The sequence below is a fragment of the Dermacentor andersoni genome, chromosome 4 (assembly GCF_023375885.2).
Source record: "Dermacentor andersoni chromosome 4, qqDerAnde1_hic_scaffold, whole genome shotgun sequence".
Taxonomy (NCBI): domain Eukaryota; kingdom Metazoa; phylum Arthropoda; class Arachnida; order Ixodida; family Ixodidae; genus Dermacentor; species Dermacentor andersoni.
In genome coordinates, this window is record NC_092817.1 from 22,041,904 (window position 1) to 22,053,521 (window position 11,618).

Sequence of the window (11,618 nt, forward strand, 5' to 3'; positions counted from 1 at the left end):
TGTATATATATTTGCTCCTACTCTGTCAATCCTTTTACCCCACTGCCCTGGCCACCTGCTGGACGACCTTCCATCATCAGCCGTCGGTTGGGCAGCTACGGAGTGGTCAGCAGGAGTCTTCCTTCACTTTCATCCTTCTCCACAAATTCACACCTTTATCCCCCCAAATTTTCTGCCACTGGTGGAGCAAGGCCATTCGGCCATGCGCAGTTCTATAGCGCAATTTTACGCATCCGCTGTGCTTCCAGTGGCGTAGCCAGGGGTTGGCACAACGGGTACTTGCCTCTTCCGAAATTTGTGCTAGTGTGCGTGCAGCCTGCTCCCCCCCACTCGAAAAAATTTCTGCCCACGCCACTGCGTGATGCCAATGCTTGCTTATATGTGTTGCATGACAGAAGATGCAAGTGCCGTTGCAGAACATGACAACAACGTAATGCGATGTTCCCGAATTCACTCTCCATGAAAGGACTCGTATTTGTACGGTGAATAAAATGTGCTCACGCATTTCATTTCGGCACATAAGTGTAAAGAATTGTATATCAGCGTGCAAGTGCATAGTTCCCATTTTGAAAACGCGCGCCTATAGTGCGCACCACGGCCTGCTATGGCACGCCGTCTCCGAGAGCACCGCGCGCACTGGCGCGGCACCTTGCGGAACCGAGCCTTCGCGGCCAGGGATTCCGCGTTATCGCGCCAGAATGCGAACAAAACCGGAAACGGCTCGCGTTGTGCCGCACAGCCATTGTGTTCGGAGCGGGCGACGACAGGGTACTGTTCCATGCGAGCTCCACATGGCTGGCGGTGACAGCGTGGGCGCCGCCAACGTGCAAGGCTATGTGCAGCAGCAGGAAGGCGCCCGCTGCGCCGTCGTCGTCGGTGTCGCGTGTCCCATAGCCGGACGCAAGGAGGCGGGCGCCAAATTCGCTGTACCCATGCGCCGCCGCCGTCGGCACCTACCCGGTGTCGCCTCTCGGCGCGATCTCGCGCGCGCAGGTGTCCCAGCGCGTCGGGTGTCAGCAGACACTTTCTCTGGACGCCGCTGCTGCCTCGGGTCGTCTCCGGTGGCTTCCTTCCTCGGCGGCTGCACGGGTGCTGCCTGCGCGGGGGATCGCCGGCGTGCTCCGTCCCTGCGAAAGGAAATACGCAGCGCCGTTCTAAGCAAGGAACTGGAGACGAAATTCGCACCCGTCGTGGTGGCTCAGTCGCTGTGGCTGTCTGCGACCAAAGTTGCGGGTTCGATTCCCGACGGCGGCACCCGCTCTTCGACGGATGCAGAAAACGCTCGTGCGCTTTGATTTAGGAGCACTCCAAGCATTTATGGTGACCCTTATAAACCACTATGCAGCTTTGACTCGTTAAACTCCACAGCTGTACTTATAGAGTTAAAATCCGCCGTGGTGGCTTAGCGTCTATGCTGTTGCGCTTTAACCACGAGGTCGCGGGATCAAATCCCGACCGCGGCGGCCGCATTTCGATGTGGACGAAATGCAAAAAAAGAAAAAAAAGAACGCCAGTGTCCCATGCATTCGTGGCACGTTAAAGATTCCCTGGTGGTCTAAATTAATCCGGAGTCCCTCACTACGGACGCGCCTCATAATCAAACCGTGATTTAGGCGCGTAAACAACTGGCAGGGTCATTCTAAGTAAATGAATTCAGCAGGAAGAACAACATTACTCGGTGCGGTCAAACGCTGTTTGGTTATAAAACCGTTACCCAAGAACATACTCCCTGGGAGACACGACAAGAGGCAGTCTGCCAGAGCCAAGGCTCTTCAAGAAAGGTACAAAATCAACCAGCACACCGCTTATGTCGATGCAGCAAAGCAAAATCACCAAACGTACGTAGTGAGCGTTGTGGCCGGACACAGAAGTGTTCTCAACGCCGCTACCACAAAAACAGCGTCCACCGTGGAAGCGGAAGAGACTGCCATTGCTTTGGCCATCATGAATCCCTCCGTGTAAACTATCATAAGCGACTCCAAAAGGGCAATCGTCAACTTTTCGAGAGGCAGCATAGGCGTCTGTGCAGCGCGAGTCGTACGGGACTTTACAAATGAAAATACTGTTGAACTAGTATGAGTCCCTGCCCATTCGGGGAATAAAGGGAATGAGGAGGCGCACTGGGTAGCCCGAGGTCTAATCAACCGGGAGGTGTGCCCCTCAGACTCGGATCCCGTGGATGAGCCACCGACGACATATCACGAGATAACAAACTACTACAAGCAAAAAAGGCGTATCCACCCGCCTCCAAACGCAAGCCTCACGCGAGCGCAAGCCTCGATCCTGCATCGAATCCAAACTAAGTCGTTTCCCAGCCCACATTGGCTGGCCTAATTACCGACGGGCAATGGAACCCAATATGTCAAAACTGCACAAATCAAACATTGGCTACCCAAAATCACATTCTTTGGGGGTGCGAGGGGTTACCCCCTCCCAGGTCACTCCTGCCAGCTCCCTCACAACAGACTAGGGAGGAGCTGATCAGAACGCCGGATGAAAAACAACAAAAAGCCCTCGTTGCCTGGGCCGAAAGGGTCACTCCTCGTGAGGGGCCATCCTAGGACTCGGGCCTGCCAGATCATAACTGAGCAGAATCTCAATAAAGTTGTTACCACCACCAGCACGTAAAACCCCAGAATTAATTAATTCATTAATAGAGTTAACAGCCAGCTCCTTGACCTTCATTTCTTTGAGAGGAGAAATGAAGCAACATACGATATACACAAAGCGAGAATTGTCCACCAATCATACACGTGAGAGATTACTTCACGTCTATAAACGTCAAGGCCCTTTTGACAGCCAATCTGTGCACCTATGATGATCTCGAACACGCAGCGAAGGATCTAGTCATGCCCTATATTCTCTGTTATAAGATATGGCATCACACTGCGCTCCTGCAAATGTGACGTGTCCAACTCTCCCCCGACAGCGGCCGCAACATTCCCGCTACCGACGTGACATCAGCGCGCACCGCAGCTCCTGAGCGCTTGGCTTACGCAGGCAGCTTACGACAAATGTGCCGCGCGGTTTCGGGTGAGAAGAGAATCCGATCGCCAGCACATATTTAGTTGCCAAACCGAGATGAGTTCAGCCGACGTGCTCGGCCGAACTCATCTGTGGGGAGTTGGGGCATGTGGGGAGCTGAAAAAAAAAAAAAAAAAGCCTCGCAGAAACTCCACAGGAGTTGTATAAGTACGCGTCAGCACTTTGCCGCTTGCTAATCTCCACGCAGCCCGGTGTCATGATCGATCTTATCAAATTTGATCCGATCAGTACAGACACTTATCCCTTAACGGTTGTTCTTTTAGAGGACTCGATCCGACCCTTATCAACGTTTATTGGTCGTTACCAAGCTTATCGCAATCGATCCGACCCTTATCAACCCTCATTGTTCTTAAGGGACATGATCCAGCCCTTATGTACCCTTATCGGTCCTTATCAACCTTATCACAATTGTTCCGATTGTTATAAGTCCTTACCACTCTTTAGCACCTTATCCATACGTGTCGTACCATTATCAACCATGATGAGACCCATATAACCTTTTATCACTCTTTATCATCCTTATCAACTCATTGAATTATTATTTGTCAGTGCTGCATGACGTGAAATGCACGAGCACTCGGTGTTCGGTGGCATTTTGGTCGGTGAAGGAACGCCCCAACGGAAGTCACATCCCGCGACCACCGAAACGCATCGGGGATGTGGCGTCTTCGGCATTATTTTTCGCAAAATTGGAATTTTCCTGATGTCTACAATGCTCTAAGTCGGCTCTACATGTGGTCCTAGAGATGGCTTTTATTCCACCATCACCAAATCTTTCAACAAAGCCTTCATAGAAACTGTTCTCCTTTTAAATTTGTCTTGTACCACCGGTACAACACATTCGTATGGTTCAGATACAGGTGTTTTCTTTTTTCTACCTGAAATAAATTTTTTGAATATTGTATATGGCAGATAGCACGATTGTAACCCTTGATCTAAATTACTCGATGAGGTGGCCATTACTTCTACGAGAAATCAAATTGTTCAATTAAATAGGTAACGTAATTGCTCCAAATATCTTTTTAATTAATTACTTTAGGCCACATATTTCGATCTGCGAATTATAGCCGCAGACTTCGCACGGCGTATCCACTTGGAACGAATTCTCTGGATAGCACCAGTTCCGAGATATTAATTTTCAAAGTGTCCGTCGAAATTCATTGGTGTTCCAGTTACTGTTGTGCTTCAATCCACAAATCAGCGGTTTCTTAAAAAAAGCAATTGGAATGCCAATGTATTTCTTCCGACACTTTGAAATTTAATATCTCGTAACTGATGCATTTCAGAGAATTCGTCCCAAGTGGATACGCCTTGCGAACTCAGTCACTATAATTCGTAGATTGAAATATGTGGTAGGATGTAATTATATACAAAGTTAATTAGCGTAATTACCTTAATTATTCAATCTAACCATTTGGTTTCCTTTAGAAGTAATGACCGCCTCATCGAGTAATTTAGATCAAGGGATGAGTTTGTGTGATCAAGGATGAGAATTGTGCTATCTGCCGTAGGCAATCTTTAAAACAATTGCTACGACAGAATCGGTATGTTAGAATCAAGTGGTTCCCGGCGCACGCGGGCAACGACGCCTCCGAGAAGCACGATAACCACAACGAGACGGCACACGCAGTGGCGCGAGCGCTAACCAACCGCGCCGCTGCAACCGACCGTCCAACGTGGTGTAGTGCCAAGGACCGCATGACGACGTTCAACGAACTTACACAGTGCCACCGCCTGGCTCGAAGGACTTTCCCAGCCCCGCACCCGGGGCTGAGTCGAGCGGATGCGGTGCTGTTCAGACAATTGCAAACTGGTTCTTTACCCACCCCAGTGTTAATGACTCATCTATACCCTAAATTATATGTGAGTGATGTGTGCCGCGTGTGCCAGCGGGAGAGGGCCACCCTGACGCACATCCTATAAGATTGCACCAAGTTCCCCAATGAGGCTTCGACAAGTACTACGATTCCGCCGCGACTCGCGGCTGCGGCGGAATGCTGCGACCACGAAAGCCAAACCTGGGCCGTCCAGCAGGTCTCGGCGGCTCTTGAAAGACAAAGGCCGAGCGAAACCGACGGAACGTTGCCCCTCAGGGCGACCGACCGCGGGAGTAACACGCGCTGGAGTTGAGTAGAGACCACCCGCTGAGAAGACGTCAGGGCCCGCGTCACGGCGCCATTTAGTCATGGTGTCGTTCTGCAGGCGACTACATGAAGTTGTCTCTCTCTCTCTCTAAAACAATTGCTGCAGCTAACACACACACACACACACACACACACACACACACACACACACACACACAGACACACACACACACACACACGCGCACACGCACACGCACACGCACACACACAGACACACACACACACACACACACACACACACACACACACACACACACTGCATATTCACCTTCTGCAAGCTTGGGTGTTTAGTCCAGTGGGCAAGTCACTCGGCTTCTGAGCGGTGGGGTCGTATGTTTGAAACCTACCACTGCCGATGTTTTTCCTTCCGAATTTACTGGTTGATGCGTTCATTTCATTAGAGCGATTCGTCTTACGTGACAGATTGACGGGCGGACGGACGCGTTTCCTCATTGGGTAGTCATAGAAATGCTTGCGCATTTAAAAGTAATTCGCAGCACGCCCGCTACGCAACGTAAGTCGCTCCCTCCAGACTGATGCTGGATGAGAGACAGCAGCGCGTCACCGAGCTCGTGCAGTTGTGCAGACAAGGCCGCGCACTGCGTTTCGTTAAAAGAATTGCAAAGAGCTGCTGGAGCTTTAACTTAGCACTGTGGCGACTGCGTGTAATGTCAAATAAACACAACAGAAACAACTGATAATATGGTGGCAAAGCCACGAATAGATGACATATATTTACCCACAGCTCTCTCCTAAACTCGATGGCGAGCAACGAAACCAGCGACGAAAGCAAGCTGCGTTACTGCGCGCGATAGCGTGCGAGAATGCGCTATACGACGCTGCGCGCGCCAAGCAACGCGCTACGTCACGGCGCATTCTTGCGAGCGTTACGGCACGCGATAGCGGACAGCGTGTGAGAATGCGCTATGACTCAGCAGGCTGCGCGCCGTTGTCGGAACCTTTGTTGTTAACCCACGATTGGCTTTAGACGAGTGATATGCGAGTCCGAACGCTATTTGTGACTGCCATGCATGCATTTCCGGTATTTTATGAATTCAATTTATGTACATTGCGAAGTGTGAATGCCGACAATCGTTTATTAGCAATGATCAATGAAAATTCACGCGCAAATTTCTCTGGTAGCTGTCTAAGTATGCCTAAGCATTGTGCCACTTGCCCATCTCTACTCAGCCCGGTGTCATTATCAATGTTACGGAACTTGAGCCGACCAGCACGTCCAGCAGCCAGCACTCTTTGTTGGCATCGCAGTGCCGGCTGCTGATAGCTTCGTGCGCTGTGTTTTGGCGCTTTTACCGTTGAACAGGGACACGCGGGCCCGTACCTTGAAAGCGATCTGCGAAAGTTGGTGAATGCGGCATGTGCATGAGAGCTCCGAGAGCGCCGCGTTCTCGCCGCTTCGTTGGCGTTGAAGCGAGAGGCACCACGGAGATGAATTCGCTCGCTGCTGCGGGCGCTATCTTGAAAGCGGTCGTTTCACGGTATGGACGGACACACGAAGGCGCAGACGGATGGACGGTTTTCTCGTCGTGTAAGCATAGAAATGCTTACGCATTAAAATAATATTTGCATGCATTGCCTCGTGTACTAGGAAAAAACATACATCGATGGCAGCGTCAGCCCGTATACATAGACGTCGCCTGGGCGCAGTTCGCCACACCACCCGCGGGCGCAGTAACCGTGTGGAGATTTATGCGTGTGCGTTTCCGAACGCAGTGAAAAACCACGTGTGAAAAGTTTTTCATCATAATAAAATAATGCGCAGGATGCACAGAAGGCCGTCAGCTCGCCTTATCACGCTTCATTCGGTAACGACCATCGGCAGCATGCGAAGACTCGCTGCTTCGTATCGCAACAAGGTGACACAAGCAATGCCATGCGCGAACTCGCAACATTGCCGGGTTTTGCTACTGTCAAATTTTCTTCTTTCTTTAGAATTGCGTACGTGAGCCATAGTCTCTAAGAAAAAAGAAAACAGTTGCGAATTCGTGCGTCATCTTGTCTGTGTCAGCTCGTTGTTAACTTGTATTTTGTTACAATACGAAGCACAACGTCGAACAATTATGTTCCGCCAGCTAGGCCCCGTCGCAGCATTACGACCATTAACACGTAACCTGGGCGCAGACGCTGTAACAACGTGTCTGTGGCCTAAGCAGTGTCAATAAATAAATGAAAAGGGGGGAGAGAACAATTTTCTTCCACCCACTTTACTCCTGTAGCCTCGGCTGCACACCACGTACGAACAAGAAGAGGAGTAATAATAATAATAATAATAATAATAATAATAATAATAATAATAATAATAATAATAATAATAATAATAGTGCCACTGTACACTTACAAAAGAAATTATTCTTTTAAAATATTAGCATCTGAATTTAAAATAAATTCTGGAACTTCACGTGGCCAAAACCACGATATCTGAACACTTCAGATTAGCTTTGACCACCTGGGATTCTTTAACGCGCACCCGACGTACAGCACAAGGGCGTTTTTGTATTTTGCCCCCTTCGAAATGCGGACGCCGCGGCCGGGATTTGATCGACGCGGCCTTGAGCTTAGCAGTGCAATGCCAAAGCCACTGCGCCACCACGGCGGATTGCACCTGAATGCAAGTATTGAAAGATAGCGCAAAACACCAAGGAGAAAATGTTGAGAACAAACAAAACAAAAACGAGCGAAGGAAAAGAACAGCGCGAAACACCTCACGAACTGCCGACAAATGCAATCTCGTTGATCCCCCGTGTTTTCTATTCGGTGCGTCGTCTTCTTGCTTCGCTGTGTGCGAAGACCAGTGCCCGTTGCCATGATGCAGTGGTCGACTAGGTCACGTCAATCTCACGATCAAGATGGCCGAACTTCAATCCTCTGGTGCGGTATTTATTTATTTATTTATTTATTTATTTATTTATTTATTTATTTATGTGTTTGTTTACAAAAAAGTTTACCGTTCCCACGGTAACTGTGCCGGCTAAACACAAATGGTGCTTTCAAAATACAAGATCATCGCCTGCGAAAGAATGAGTGAAGTGTGCTTCTCCTTATCGCGTCCCGTATTGCTGAGAAGCTAGCTTTGCCGAAGAGACAAGAAACGATCATCTTATAAGTAGACTTTCAAAAATCCGGTTTCGTCAATTCCGCGGTAACAGGTTGATCATTTTAAGAAAAAAAACTGATGGCCATGGTTATATATATATATATATATATATATATATATATATATATATATATATATATATATATATATATATCGCTATTTTAGAGTACATCTTTACCGATAAAACTTTATCTAGACTTGAGCACACGCCGTCAAAATACATATCAATGACGTCACGGCGAGGTGGTGTGGTAACTTCAATGTCACTGCTCGCATTTTGATTTCGCGTCTTTTCTCGCTTACCACGCCTCCACTCAAGGTAAGAGTGGCTTTTGTGGTATTGTATGAGTAATATACTATTACAGCTCAAAATGGATTTTCTCTTTTGAGTCACTTTAAGCAGTGTCGCAGAGAAAACATCTTATGTTTGTCGGAAGTGGTACATCGTATACTCGCTGTCGCATGCAAAATTTACTGTCGCTAATATTTTTCTTACTTGAAGCCACAAAGGCGGTAGATTTTAGAGCGATATTACTGTCGGTACTGAAGGGCACGCATGGTGCGCCAGTTCAGCGAGTCACCTACTTCTTGATCGACGGCCTCACCTTGCAATCACTGCTGTATCGCAATTGCCGTTACGCAGCGTCCTCAGTTCGTTTATTATTTTTTTCTCAAAGGGGTCTTGCGAAGCAGGTTGATCATAAAGCGACTACTGGTCGTTTGCAAATTACCGGAACTTGGCGATACCCCAGCTCCTATATTACCGCACAACTGCAGGCGAAGGTATATATATATATATATATATATATATATATATATATATTAGAGCAGGCGAGCTATCGAAATGCCGAGTAACTTCACAGTACTCTCACTATTTCGATTTATCTTCCCGTGAAACCGCAAATATTCGTCCTGACTAAGAGGTTGTGGCCAAATCTGTAAAAATCTGTAATCTGTATCATGCAGTGAAGCCAATCACACCTGCCTCTGGGACTTGAGACTTTGACCAAAGTAAGCGTCCTGGTGTGCAAAGGCGCTGAAACAAAATAGTACTGGAACAGCTGTTGAGCTAACCGATGGTGTGCTGCAGTAAATTATTCGCGTCGGCGTTGATATCTTTGTCCAGGGCGTATTCGAAAACCCCATTTATGTTAGGTCTGCTGTCGCTAAGGGTAGTTCTTAGGAGTCAGGTGTATGTTTTTTTCCTTTCTGTTTTCGACCAGGTTTATTGGCTTCCCCCTCCTGGTCGTCTCTGCACTGATTAGTTGGCCTTTATTACCCGGATTGTCTGGATAATCCAATGCATTGGCCTCGTGCGGTCATTACGCCCAATCGTCCAGAGAGATCAGTTCCGCTTACAAGAGAATTCGGAGTTGTCGCTCTGTCCAGAGTGACTCGTAATGTTTTTCAGTCATTTGTCAAGCTTTCTTGCACTTGGTTGTGCCCGAATATATTTTTTAGCAAAAAAAAAAAAAAAAAGCAGAAAGAAAGAAGAAGAAAATAAAGAAAGAAGAAAAGCAAAAAAGAAAAGAAATAGCGATTTATTTGTCCTGTCTTCTCTCGTTTATAAGCCAATCGGCGTGCCCATATTTTAAGCAGACCAGAGAAACTATTCTGGACACTGTAAAGTTGTGCCATAACGTCTCACTCCTCATGTTGCCTCCTCTGATTGGCTCAAAGCGCCTGCGACATCATTCAGGTATTCTAATCTGGGCATCGGCGAATTCGGGATCAGGGGCCGAATTCACAAAGCATATATCCTTCGTAAGATCTATTTTCCCTTGGTCGACAGTCTTTGCTAATGATATGATCAGCATCAGGACTGGCTGGAAGCTTCCTTTACGAAGCAATTTTATACGTAAGAGCTTCTTTTTTTGGAAATACGGGCACATATTTATTATTTTCTAAACGCATGACTGCACAAACTTGTGCATAACAATTGTGAATTATAGCATTTATCTCGCAATATTTTGTTGAAAATGGACAACTTGTACAGTTGCAAAGTTGTTTGAAGGCACAAGGGCAAATTTGAGGCAAATCCATGTGTGCGGTTGCTTATCTATCATGTGCCAGTCCATATCTATTTGCGTATGCCAAATCCATGTGTATATTGGCACAGCTATAAGATATACGACTTTATTGCAGCGGTCATGAGAGACACGACTGGACAACATGACGCCTAGCGCATGACGCCGCCTGGTTACCGTGGCAACAATGTATGCGTGCCATGCCTGGCCATATCGCTCGCGTCAACCAGCTTGTCGTCAGCGCCCGCCGCGAAGAGCCCGAGAGTCTTGACCCTCGCCGATGGCTGAACCGCGTTGTCGGCCAAAGGGAGATAAGCCCGGCCGTATAGGGTCCGTCCGGATATGCTCGCTGGACCAGGCGCGCCGTTGCCCACGTCGTGCTGACGTGGGGACGCAGTTTTACAGGCCGTGCGGCGGTGGGACAGCGACCGACACTGCCGTTGCCGCCGCTCTCGCCAAGCGCTGCGCTACCGGGGCTAATAATAAGGTGATGGGTTTAACGCCCCGCTCCGGCCCGAACTACCCGTTGGGAAAAACAACAGTGAAATGGATCTCACGCGCATACAATGTACTTGCGTACTGTCGCTCGTACTTTTATGTGCGCCTCAAGAGTACAGCTAGTACATGGCTTGTAACTTAAAGAGAAGTTTATTTGAAAATAATAACCGAGGGATGGGGAATGACAGACCTGAACCAGTGCTCACAAAAACAAACAGACAAACAAATAATAAATAAACGAGTACTTATACTATGTAACTTTTCGTAAGAGCAAGTGCCAAATAATCGTAATCATGAACATAATATTAATGAAGGCGGTCGGCCAATGGTAAACAGCGCTTAAAGTGCTGTTTACCACGGGCTCTGGTGAATGAAAAATAATAGGTTGCTTTGTGGGGCGGGGTATACACTTGATGTAGGTGGAGTAATCCTACCTTTGCTCCGTCTCGCTGCCTCGTTTATCCCTCTTAGAAGCGCTAGTGATAAGAGTGATAAGGAGTGATAAGTAAACGTGCTTACGTCACACGTCACTCACTCTCACAGGTGGAAATGGGACGCAGGGCGCAGCAATGGCCGGCATGACCTTGCAAGGCTGGAACCGCCCATAGCCATTGCACCTTCTCATCTATTAAAAAAAAATTATAGACTGAATTCGGTGTATAGGACGCGAAGAACAGCTCAGTGTGGTTGCCGACGATTTGGGCGACTGCTAGTCAGTGCTAATGTAATCTGACAGATTACATTTATCAGCGAATGCGTATTGCGAGTGAGGCACAGAAACTTATAAAC